Below are 11,683 nucleotides of genomic sequence, written 5' to 3'. Positions count from 1 at the left end.
CTGTCAAAAAATAAAATATAATACAGCAAGTAAACAAATAGAGAACTAAACTGAAGAATCTAAAAAGCAAACAAACCTTCAATTCCAAATCAAATGGATTTTATGAAAATTAAATTGATAAACATATCTTTCAAACTTCATTTTTATACCTTGAGATCAAAATATGTTTCATTCAATTTTTATTTAATTGAATCTTACTATTAAGAACTCAAACTCATTTAATAATTTGTTTCCATGGTAACAGAAAGAAAATTGTACTTGTGACTTATGGATGGGAGGAAGGTGGAATGTCTGCCCTTGCCTGGTACCATAAGAGGGAAGGTGACATATATATATATATATATATATTCGGTGAAATAGTTTTAAAAATTGGAAGAATACTTGCCCTGACAACTGTAAATTTGGAAAAGAGTGGGTCAATGGGTGCATCATAAACAGAATTTGTAGCCAAACGAACAAATACCTTTTGTAAATTTTTTTTTTTTTTCAGATAAGTAAGACAAGTATTTTTCTGGTGAAGTTATTTTATTTTCTCACCAGGAAACCCCTTTTACTGCAGCCGAAGGCTCTCTATCAATATCTGCAACATAGAATTTGTCATCTTTGACATGGAGCTGTGAACCAAAACTGACTGCTTTTTCAAAACAAAAGTAGACACTGAGCAAAACCCTAACTGCATAAAAAACATAATTAAAAAGATAAAAGTAACGTTTATGAAACCCAACTCAAGTGTGTTGTATTTTTAATTCCCATAGTTGTCTTTGAAAGACTTGAAAAAACTAGATTTATTTCTGTATCACGTGTTAACTGGCAAATGCTAGTAAAATCACAAATGTTTAAAACTTTTATGCTTTTGTTGCTAAGTGTTTCTCAAAATAAACCCCAATGGAAACTTTTTTTTTTCATTTGCATGTATCTGTCATTTTAGAATAATCAAAGCAGAAAAAGCTCTGTCAGTATAACCCTCTGCATTTTATTCTTTCTCGTTGCTTAGGTTTGTATGAAGCTTAACTGGGTTCATTCAAGCATGAATTTAACAAATACAATAAATATTTAGCCCTGTAGTCGAGTGGAGACCTATCCAGGGCGTGCCCCTCCTTTGATCAACTGTAGTTGGGATAGGCTCCAGCAACCTTGTGACCTCACAAAAGGGATTAATCAAGTTTGGATGGAAGTTGGATGGATGGATTAATATTTATTTGTGTGTAAACCACAAAAGCTGTTACATCAGCAGATCTACAAAACTTTATACAGTCTCCCTGATCAAACACTGAAACAGAAAAAGTGATCCACTGTCTATGATTTGAGTTACGTTTGGATCAAAGAGAAGAAAACATTGAGTTGCTCTTAAATGCATCAATGTCTTTAACAACTCACAAATCAAACGGCTGTGATGTAGACTTAGACTACAGTTTATGCTGGTAGTCTTTTACAAGAGGTTAGATAACAAATGCCATCAATAAGTAGTATGGACAAGCTAAAGTCATAAATAAGGGCCACCTGACTTTATTCTTTTTGGACACGCTGCAATACATTTAAGAGCGCACCGATACCTGCAAGCGTTTAATTAAGGTTTGTTTTCATTTTATCCCATCTTTTAAATGAAATAATTATCACAGATGGTGTCGCCCACTCACTGCTGTCCTGCTGGATCTCAAGGAAACTGTGAAAACGCATCAGTCTTGGAGGATTCAGGCTGACACTGCCTGTGTGCGGTGGCCAAGTCACAAAACAGACGTTTACTGTTTTACAAGGATGATCTGCTCCACGCACAACTCAAGTCCAAGCTGGGGTCTCTTTAAGACAGCACTGCGATAGTGTGGGCAGAGAGGTCACGACGCTGGAACCGGGCCGTAATGTTTTACTGCAAAAATGGGGCGGTTGTGCGCTGTTACATCCATGGGATGGTTTATGGTTCCGACAGGTGTCCGCGGTTCAAGAAGGTGAGGGATGAAGCGATCACAACAAATGTGAAAAATCTGTGGCTGTGTGAAAGCTGGGCGTGTTGCTCTGTGTTTTATGGGCATGTATGTCAGCGACGCTGAACCTCGGAGAGTCTGCAGGCAGTCATGGACAAAGTGAAGGTCTCTCCACAGAAGCCATTAGGCAGTGTCTGGTTGAATGATGGGCTTTCCTTGGCTGTTTGACAGCAGCAGGTGCTGGAGCGACCAGCGTTGACTCACTCCTACTTGTCTGCTTTGATTGGCAGCTCAGGGGACCGTCTATCTCCTGAAGGGGTTTTCTTGTACATATTTCTCTACATCCATCTCTTTTTTTAGTCAGACCTACTTCTATTTTTCCAACTTAAGTATTTCCATTTGCTTTTATAGACACACTCCAATGAAAATTGTGCTTTTAAAATGTTCTTGTTGCATTTTTCTCATGATGGAGGACATAAATCGATAAAACTATGATTAGAACTGCACTTCTGAGGTTTCCTTTATTTAAATGGCTTGTTCCCAACAAACTTCAATCAGTAAGCCCTGCTCCGATTTATTCTAGTGCATCCATTTGCAGACAAATAGATCCATGTACCGGTATGTCTTTGTTTTCCTTGTCTGAGCTGGTATCTGGCTCTAAACTGCCATAATGCCTCTAATCGCCATTTTTGTGAGAGGGACCTGACTGCAGACAAGATGGCGCCTGACATTATTGGAAGCGGAGATTTTAGAGCTTAATCTAACCCAAAAATGTTTCGAATTGTGGAAAGACTTTTATTAAAGCTTTAAATGGTAAATATCGTACCTGTTAGGGTTAAAAGTTAAAATAATTTTTTATAAGCTCTTGATTTTTGTTGCACCGCTGAAGTTAGCTTTGGGTCGTGAGGGCTGTAAGCTAGCGGGAGAGAGTGTAAACAAGGGATGCTGGGAAATAAGTGCGAGCTTACTTCATACTCACAACTAAGGCAAATTTCTAAGAAACTATGCCCTAAAAACACACAGGTTTTTGAATTTTGGCTGGAAACGGCATAAATATTATAAAAAAAAAAACACCGGGACACTTTTACAATAAATCAAAAGATGATTGGAGTGGGATTTTAATGTTGACTCCTTGTTATATCTCCGAACTCTACAAGCTTAACTTACTGATTTTCATTTGCAGTTTTATTTCACTTGTGTTGCCTTTAAACATTCCCACTCCTCTTCCCTTTTTCTCGCCGTACCCCGACTAATAAAAAAAACTTGTGTTGGAGCCATGCAGCTGCAAAACATCAAATGATACTATTGAGGGTAGAGAGAGCATGTTGAAATTTATGCTTCATGACTGAAGGAGAGATCGCTGGAAGATACTGAAAGAAACATTACTGTTTTCCACACACCCTGATTAATCGCTCATGTTGATTGTAAAAAAAATAAAAAGTTGAACCTTTTTCAACTTTAAAGTAAATGGTTCATTGAGATAACGTTTGCTCAGAATGGACAAAAATGAAAGGACTGATTTCACTCTGCTGTCAGAATGTAAAATATGACTCCACAGCAACTAGGCACGTTGACAAAGTCAGTGAAGTGCAGACCACATAAAGACTGCACACTTATCTACACAAAGAGGAAGGCTGACACTAAGTGGAACCACACCACCTGGAAGTTGAGATGGGATGAGAAACATGAAGTGGTGCATCACTCCAACAAAGAGCTCCACCACGGACCTGGTAACCCTGGACACATCCCAATCGCCATCCATTAGTTATTTGACGGTTCCTTATGATTTTGTCTTGCATGCCCTTAGTTTACAAACCATTTGGACTGACTCAAAAATGTTTAAGATTCTGCCCATAATCTGCCTACTGCTTCCATCTTGATAATCCCATCAACAAGTCAAGGTCTGCCATCCAGGGATTGGGCTATAGGGTGGGCAAAATTGCTCAATTGCCCCCAAAATTTTGAGTCAATATTAGAGTCATTATTGACAGAGATTATGAAGACAATAATACAAGATTCTTTCAGTACGTCGGTGGTTTAACAAAGAGTTTTACATTCCTGACCTTGTATTTTATCCAGGCTGGGGAACGTCACAGAGAGACCTTGTTATAAATAAATGTTAATTTCCTTGAAAACGGCTCTTAATCGCTCATACTGTTCTGCATGGCCACAAATATACAGAATGAGGAGAACATGGAAAATACTATATGTCTGCCACCGACACCAGTGAAGATAAAAATCATTGTGGGTTCCAGATGACCCCACTTTTAATGTAATCATGTCTAGGACAGCACAAGGGTTAATTGATGCTGAAATAAACAAATAACCATCGAATTGTCGGTTCCTTCTGGAGAAAATGATCAAAACACAAGTCAGTTATATTGTTCCAATCTTTACTGTTATGTTTTGTGCCATGATTTCCACAAACAAAATATTTTTTTGCTTTGTCTGGTATTTGTTTATTAGATAATTGAGCGACAAGTTTTGTTCATCTTAAAGAAATGGCTCCTACTGGAGTCAAACAATACTGCTTTCATGTATATCACAATCCGTGCTGATGGATTGCTAATCTGTAGATTTTTTTACGCGAAAGAGTTTACTTTTCCATGACTTTATCCCTTTTTTTAACCCACCGCATCTCTTTTGGGGTCACAAGGTCAAAGGAGCTTATCCCTGTTATAAGCTTAAAAGTAATACTTAATTTATTTACATGTAATTTCTGTACTTTTTTTTGAGAAATGCTAAATGACTGAACGTTCAAGAGCAACGGGGATATAAGTAAGCTATCAGTGATTTTTGATTTACTTCTCAGCTTAAATGCAAGTTTGAAGTTATCTCTTTAAGAAAGTAGTAGAACTTGAATGTTTTGCAATAAATTTTTTGTGTTTTTTAAGGTAAGCTGCTGCAAAATGTGTTAAATGTTTGGCCAAACCACAGATCTGCTCCAACTATGAAAGACAAACCCAGACTGGGCTCTTACAAGAAGTCATGACATCCAGCGCTTAAACATGGGCATTCAATAGATGAGTCATAAGCCCAGTGGTGGAGCCATCCCTCTCTTTGTCTCTTTTACCTCAGCCTCAAGGTAAAACCATTATGCATGAAACAGAGGAGCAACAGAAGCAGCCCACTTAAGCTCAAAGACACCGAGGAGGGAAAGCATGAAAAGTGAAGCCTGGGGCTGCCCAACACCCTGAAAAAGAGTTGCCTTTATTGCTTGAGCCCACTCCCATACATTCCTCTGCCAAGAGCCAGGGTGTCCCTGGAGAAAGGCAGGATGAGAGGTTGAGCTCACATTCAGATGGGGCTCATGGGTTGGAGCTGCTCCAAATATACATAGACAGAAAGTCTATGAAGAGGCATGGAAAAAGTCTGCTATTGGGTGCAGACTGATGCGTTCGCCTTGTTCCTTCTCCTCCTGTCCGTCTCATTGTTCTGTCAGTCAGGATGGTTCTCTTGGCCGCCATCCACCGCAGAGATTTTCTTTTTCGTGAATGGTAGCTCACACACAAGCTTGTAAAAGGATAACTGATTGATTTATTGGGTTTCAGGGGGCTGAGGTAGGTGGGTTATTAGATGCTCCTCGGAGATCTCATTGTGAAATCATTGAGTGAGACCAAAGGGCCTGATCTGAGAACAACCGGAGGACCATTTTACTGCCTGTTGACATCAAGTAGAAGTTTTCTGGAATGTCCTCCACTTTTTCTTTCACAATTAAAGATCTTGAGAAGATAGAGTTAATTGTGGCATTTACTCATACTTTGAATTTTTGTGTTCTTTGTATTATTTAGGTTTTGCTTTTATTGTTAAACTGACAAATTGAGTTATTTTGCACCTGAATTTTCAGAAATTTTGATAATCATCTTTTAAGGATGTACGGTTACTATAGTGACGATAATCTAGTGAGGATTATGTATCTGATGTTTTTAATAAAGCTGTGGTAACAAGGTTATTTCCCCTTTGTGGGGTCAATAACTGTCCATTCTATTCTATTCTATTCTATTCTATTCTATTCTATTCTATTCTATTCTATTCTATTCTATTCTATTCTATTCTATCCTATTCTATTCTCAGTGAGTTGCCTTTCCACCAAAATAATTAGTTGTTTAGTGGATTATTATACCTTTTACTGTCAATTTTACTTAAAATCATTAATTTTTAGAGAAACCAGTTTCTTTTTTTTTTCAAAAAGTGTAATTTGTGTGCGGCAAAGTGGAGCTCTATTATCACATTCAAACATTTATTGAGCACCTTTTTTTAAAAAAAATATCCCCCATTTTTGTGAATCACTTTCTAATTTCTAATGAAACACTATGATTTGCATCCTAACTAAACAATTAGAAAGCGTTTTTTAACCTTTCTTTAAGACATGTCACAACCCACCTGTCAGCCACCGTTCACATAACAGTATCAGTTGACTGGAGGACAACTTTTCATCCATAAATCCATTTTCTTAACCCACTTTTCAAGGTCATGGGGGTGAACAGGTCGCCCGCCTGTCACAGGGCCACACAATTACACAGTCTCACCAATTTAGAACAATCAATCAACCTATGAAACATGATTTTGGATCGTGGGAGGAAACTGTAGCGCCCAGAGAAAACCCACACATGCACAGGAAGAACATGTAAACTCCACACAGAAAACTGACTGGACCTTCTCACTGTGAGGTGAGAGTGTCAACTAGGGTCGGGTTTATAAGAATGATTTGAATCAATTTAAGCTCAATAGATCAATAATCAGTCCATAAAAATAGAGATGGATCTAGCACATAAAGCTAAAGTCAACTAGCTTGATGCTAACGTTTATTTTTATTCATTTTTTTGCTAATTTTTAACTTATTCTTCTGGAAAAAAAGAGTAATGCTATAGCACTAGCTCCATCTTGTGGCCAAACTGAAAGTCCTCCAGGAGAACCAGAACAATGTTTACAATGTTAATGATCTGAACATTTTTGTTAAAGCTTTTCCTTTTGAGAATCCATGTAACACTGTATGATATTAACAATCTCGTGATTTCAATAATACATTTTACAGTATGTGAACTGTCTTAGATTATTATAAATATTTCCAAAACATAAAAAGATTATTAATGTATTTCTAAACAAATTTGTCTAAATGTGTGAACCGTGTAAACTCAAAATTGAACTGATAGAAAGAATTGGAGGAAAAAAAAATCAGAATCAAATTGATCCAGGCTCTGGTGAATTGAATCGATTCTGGAAATCATTATCGATACCCAGCAGCCCTAGTGCTAACGACTGCGCCACCCCAGCAGTCTGGAGGAAACATACATTTTTCAAGATGTCCGCACATGTTTACAACCTTGAGATTTCTCATTTGGGATCAAGGAGGGAGCAGAAAAACCCTGAGCTGATCATGTGACCTATGATGGAGGAAGTGGTGTTGCCTCAACGTCACAAACTTCTCTGGCCTCAACAAATATACAAAAACAAAAACTGAGTTACACACACACACAAAAAGAAGCATAACTCAAGAGTTTTAGGTGTTGGCCAATAGTTTTTAGATTTTTTGAGAGCCAAAAAATAAGAAAGATCTTTGAAAGAACAGTTTGAGATGTCAAAATAAGGAAACTGTTTGTTCTAGGAGTGACATCAGGAGGAACAAACTGATTTTCTTCTAAATTCACTGCTTTCAGCTGCAAGGTCTTTAATAGTAAATAATCCTGTTGGCAAAGTTTGAAACTATTGGACTGATTTCCATGATTTGCGGTACTGACAGACACTGTTTTGGACATTATTTTACCGTCCAAAACAACTCAGCAAAACATTCAAGGAAAAATAACATGGAAAAATACATGTCTGATACATAAAACAGGGAAAATCAAAGCGACACAAGAAGTATGTGCTTGGCAGTGAAGCCAGACATTCCTCAAAGGTTCTGGAATCTAGACGACAACAAACTTTGCTGCTGCTGGTAGCCGCTGGTCGATGACATCCTGTGCTCAGCATCATCTCTGGCTATTGTTTAGCGAGTGATTGACTGAGGAAGGCTTCTGTTGTTGCTGGACTCTTATCTGTGTTTCTTGGACCTGGCAGGAACGCGAGCTCTGGTTTATTAGCATTGCTGGCGGTTGAAGCTTTGCAGATGCAGGGCATCATGTGCGGCTCTTGTAATTAAATGCAACAGATTCTGCTGCAGAAAAGATGGCGGTGAGGCGCGCGCCACTCAAGTAGGGAAAACGGCAGCAAAGCTGCAGGAAAAAGTAGAGGATTTTTACTTTTTTACGATAAAAACTGACGTGCCGCAGAGTCAGGGTTCACCAAGGAGTTTACGAGTATGCTAATAAGGGAGGAGTGACATTTATGACAGCAAGTGATATACATTTCTAACAATTTCCCCTCTAAATTTTGCTTTTAAATGCCACTCGTGCATGTTTTGTAAGCTCTGGAACTGCATGCAAACTTCCCTTTGAGAAATATCTTTTTCACACAGCAGCTTTGAGAGCCCTCGCGCTCTTATTTAGGGGTCCACTGGGTGAGCGTTTGCTATTCCAGAAGAATTCATATCACCATCTAGATCACCATACACAGAGAAACCATCACCACCTCCCCGAGGAGCTGTTATGTTGGGTTATTAACTTGGAAGTGCAGCTCTTTTTCACTGGCATTTTCATTTTGCACCCCTCAGCAGCTGAGTAGCGGGCGGGGGGCTATCATGTAGCACAAAGGAGAGAAAGAGAGCACGCAGAGGCTGAAAATTCCCAAAAGCTGTCTGGAAAAAGAGGCTTGACCCCTGTTCTCGCTTTTGTTTTGTTTCAACTTAAAATGCAGAAATTGTGTCCAACGCTCTCTCTCTTCCAGTTTACTGGAAGGTGGACTGAAAGAGAAAAAAATATGTTCAACCTTTAAATAAGGTCATGCAAGTGGTGTTTGGTCCATTAAGATAGCACAAATTCATATAAAAACACTGTTTTTCACAGATTCGTGTCCCTCTTACTGAAACATTCGACATTCATTGTTATAGACCCACTCCGATCAACTTTTTATCTATAGTAAAAGCATTCCCAATAGGTTTTTAAAATGATCATAATGCCATTTTTAGCCAAATTCTAAAAGTCTGTGTCATTTCCTAGGATATAGTTTCTGCGGAGCGGCAGCAGTTCTTTAGAAATTTGCCTCTGTGTTGTGGGCGGGACCCTACGAGCAGAGTTAGCCTTCCCCCTTCCCATCATCCATCTGTTTATGTGCTCTCTTGCTAGCTCACAACTCCAACCAAACATTCCTGGTGCAACAAAAATGGAGAGCAATATTAGAACGATCCAGCCTTACTATTTTGATCCGGATGTCAACTCAGACAAATAAAGTGAATGGGTCTTCATGTTGTCCATAAATCAGAATGGAGTGAAGCTTCTGGCTTGCTGTAGTCACCTGAAAAATCTCAGAAGTTCAATTTTCAACTTAATTTTCTTCATATTTGTTCTCCATCATGAGGAAAATGCTACAAGAATATGCTATACATACAAAAATACACTTTTAATCACATTGTTTTTGTCCTCAGTAACTGGACAAAAATATTACAAATTTTCATGCAATTTGTTGTTGTTTGTTTTTGTTTCCAGGTCTTTAAAAAAAAAAAAAAGATTTTCAGCCCATATAGCATGCATAAAAGGCAACAGAAGTGATTCAACATATAAGCATGTCACTAACACTGCTGGTGTCCGAGTGTCCTCAAATTAATTTTTAACTTCATGTTTGGCTATAAACTAGGGGTGTCAAACTCAATCACACAAGGGGCCAAAATCCAAAACACACCTTAGGTCGCGGGTTGAACAGGATAAGCATGTATTGAACACACTAAACTTACATTTTAAAATGTTAAAAGTGTAACTTTTTAACATAACTATGAATTAAAAACAGGTGGGATTATTTTTCTAGAATTAATCAATGTAAACCTTAAATATCTCTCAATATTTTACTCTCCATACATTTTTTTTTAATTATACAAGTTAGAAATAAGTGCAAGATAACATCGGGCCATTAATAACAATAAAATAAAGTGATCTGGAGGGCCGGATAGAATTACCGGAAGGGCCGGATCTGGCCTTGACTTTGACAGGTCCTATAAAAAGATGGCAAAATCCGAAAATTAAGCAATTTCTTTCAAATAATTGTTTGATTCCCGTATTCTTTCTAGAGAGAGGATCGAATGGCATTCATACTTCAGGCAGCTGCTATGTTTCATTCACAGGAAAATATTTTACACACAGTGTCCAAATGCACTCACAGAAAAGCTGCTTTTCTTGATATCTGATTACATTAAACAGTGCACTTTTCATTTTATCTGTGTTGTTCAGCAAGTGGAGCTCCAGCTGGGTGCAGCTATTTCCTTCACCATTTACATTGGCTCGAGCAGCGGCAGCTCCATGGTCAGAGAGCACCGTGCTTGTTGTCAAACAGGAAGAACATGCTGCTTTTAGATACACTGTGGAGACAGAAAACAAGCGTGCAGCAGACGGAGGACGATAACAGCACACGTCAGCTGGTGCCAATAACTTACATCGTCTTACTGAACTGTGCTGGAAAATAATTGGTGTTTTTATATGCAACAGTTAATCCAATGCCATTTTCTTTTGGGTTTGTTTTCAATCACTCTTTGGTGTTGCTGGATGGAATTCCTTTTTGCTAAAAGAGGCTTTTTTCCAAGTTTAAATTTTCTTGATTTGTTTTGGCATCTTTTTGACATGAATTTTAAAGGTTTGGGGTGAAATGTAGACTTTTATTTTATGAATTTTCGTGCAGAGAGCTGTTGCGCGTCCAAATATGCTCACCGTCCAATTTCAATCTAATGCAAAAGAGCCCACCAGGTGCTTACTGTCAGCTGATGATCAGATGCTCCAGTCTTCATGACTTTACTGGAACCAAGAAAACAAGCGGCTGCAGATGAAAAAGGAGCCATAGGATGATAGACTGACTCCCATAGCAATCACTGAGGTAAAGCAAAGGCATACAAGCAAACACAGGACAGCATGTCAGCTCCAGCGCTTTGCTCTGACGCCACACTTACCCATGTTTGTGCACGGAGGAGAGAGGGAACGCTACAAGAGTGGACAGGTCACCAAATGGAAAAACACTGCAGCTTTCTTAAGGGCCCATAATTTAACTCTATGGAGCTGCCAAAAGCTATTTCTTCTCTAAAACATTTTTTTTTTGTTAGGGTCAAACTGTTCTTCCTCAGATGACGATGGAACATTTATACCTACAGTTGAAAGATGAACGATGCTGTTAAAAATGCTGCTTAAAATAACTGAGCCATGTATTCCTGACAGTTCATCAACCTTTCCAAAAGAATGCTATTGTTCACGGAAAAGAAAACACTTCATTGTAGCGCTGCATGTGCTAAAAATCAATGTCAGGAATAAGTTTGACTCAGGCTACTGTCCTTTCCTCTTTTTGTGTCGTGTATTTGATAAATATTAGTGAAGTCAGCAAGCAGTGTCTCTCTCTTTTTAAGGAAAGGTCAGTTCAAATGTGTAGAGCATGTATGGCTCCAAAAAGACTATTGAGGCACACAAAAACAAATATCATTAGAAAAATGTATATATTTTTTTCACAGAGCCATTTCTAAATCTATCAACTAGAGACTACATAACTATTTACAACTCATTTTCTATGATAACACTTTTCTATGAAGTTATATCAATGCTCAAAGTCTTGCTTAGTAGTTTTGTTTTCTACTGTTTTTTTAGACTAATTTAGAGTTTAGCTTCTATTTTAGCAACATTATAACATTTTTGGCTAATTTA

Source organism: Oryzias melastigma, linkage group LG20, assembly GCF_002922805.2.
Source record: "Oryzias melastigma strain HK-1 linkage group LG20, ASM292280v2, whole genome shotgun sequence".
Taxonomy (NCBI): Eukaryota; Metazoa; Chordata; class Actinopteri; order Beloniformes; family Adrianichthyidae; genus Oryzias; species Oryzias melastigma.
This window is presented reverse-complemented; position numbering follows the sequence as displayed.